Genomic DNA, 2,028 nt, shown 5'->3' with positions numbered 1-2,028 from the left:
TTTGAGGTTGCTGTGAGCTGTGACACCATGGTACTCTACCAAGGGCGACATAGTGAGACTTTCTCTCTCTCTCTCAAAAAAAAAAAAAAATAGGCTTAGATGTGTGAACTAACCCTTCCCACTGAACAACCCCATTTTGGCCAAGGGACACCAGAAGAACCTTAAAACTGGTGGGAAGGGAGGTTGGACACAGGTGATTATATTCTCTGCCTTTTGAAGTTAAAACCCATCAGTGATAGTGCTGAAATAGAGATTGTAAGGCTGACCAAACAGACTCTTTGCAGCAATAAGATACTATATTACAAATAGGACCCAAGGCCGTGCAAGGCAAAGGTTATGTCAGGTCTTATAAACCCTAAAATCTCATTAAACAGGTTTGTAAAAATTCATTCATTTATTTATTTTTAAGTTAACCCAATATAATGTGGCTACCATTCCAACCTGACTCTGGCATAGCATCTGGGGACCGAGAGCAGACTCCCTTATCTTAAGCCTTCCTTTCTACTGACTCCAAGTCTGAAAACAAAGCTTTCTTTCTTTAGCCAATTACAAATCAAAGAATCTCCGAACTCACCTATCACTTATAAGCCCCTTCTTTTCTGGCTGAATCAATGTACACTCACTATACTGATTTATGATCTTACCTGCAATTATTGTCTCCCTAAAATGTATAAATCCAACTGTAACCCGACTGTCTCGGGACCATTTGCTCAAGGCTTCTTGGGCTTATGGATCTCTTGGCCATGGTCACTCACATTTGGCTCAGAATAAACCCCCTTGAATTATTTAGCAGATTTTTTTTTCTTATTAACAACTCATGGAATATACAAGGCCGGCAAGCCCTCAATGGCTGTAAATCTGCCTGTGTGGGCTATTTTTAAAATTATTGGATGTGTAAAAATTTGAGTTTGCTGCTAGTGGGCTTCTGGACTCACAGATCTCTGTCTCCTGTGAAAGTATAAATAGCTTAGGAGTCAATCTACAGGGCCATCTTTAGTTGTTTTATATTTTGCTTAAAATTACCCCTCAAGGCCAGGTACAGTGGCTCACACTTGTAATCCCAGAACTTGGGGAGGCTGAGGCAGAGGATCACTTGAGGCAGGGAATTCAAGACCAGCCAGGGCACATAGGGAGACCTTGTCTCTCAAAAAAAGAAAAATTAGCTGGGTGTAGTGGTGTGCACTTGTAGTCCCAGCTACTTGGGAGACTAAGGTGGGAGGATTGGTTGAGCCAAGGAGTTGTAGTGAGCTAAGATCACATTCCAATCTGGGACAGAGTGAGACTTCACCTCTAAAGAAATCCTTACCCTCTCAATCCATTCTCCACACAGAAACCTGAATGCTCTTTTTGTTTATTTATTTTTATTTATTTTTATTTTTTTGAGACAGAGCCTCAAGCTGTCCCCCTGGGTAGAGTGCCGTGGCATCACAGCTAACAGCAACCTCCAACTCTTGGGCTCAAGTGAGTCTCCTGCCTCCGCCTCTGAAGTAGCTGGGACCACAGGCGCCCACCACAATGCCTGGCTATTTTTTGGTTGCAGCCATCGTTGTTTGGCAGGCTAGGGCTGGATTCAAATCCACCACCTTAGGTGTATGTGGCTGGTGCCTCAGCCACTTGAGCCACAGACGCCAAGCCTTTTTTATTTGTTTAATTATTTTTTTGAGACAGAGTTGTCCTGGTTAGAGTGCTGTGATATTACAGCTCACAGCAACCTCAAACTCTTGGGCTTAAGCAATTCTCTTGCCTTAGTGTCCCAAGTAGCTGGGACTACAGTAAGGTGACCAGATTTTAACACTGGTAAAGTGGACACCATTGACCAGGGGGTGGGGGGGTTCTTAATTAAAAATTTGGTCTATATGGAGCAACAAAAATTTTTGTAGAACGCAAAAATAGTATTGTAATATATATATTTTTAATTTCAACATAAGTACAATTTACAAATATAATACATTAAAAAAATTATGTATAGGGTGGCACCTGTGGCTCAAAGGAGTAGGGCGCTAGCCCCATATGCCAAAGGTGGTGGGT

The sequence above is a fragment of the Otolemur garnettii genome, unplaced genomic scaffold (genome assembly GCF_000181295.1).
Source record: "Otolemur garnettii isolate 467f Iridium unplaced genomic scaffold, OtoGar3 scaffold00135, whole genome shotgun sequence".
Classification (NCBI taxonomy): Eukaryota; Metazoa; Chordata; class Mammalia; order Primates; family Galagidae; genus Otolemur; species Otolemur garnettii.
The sequence above is the reverse complement of the archived record's forward strand: the minus strand, read 5'-3'. Positions refer to the sequence as shown.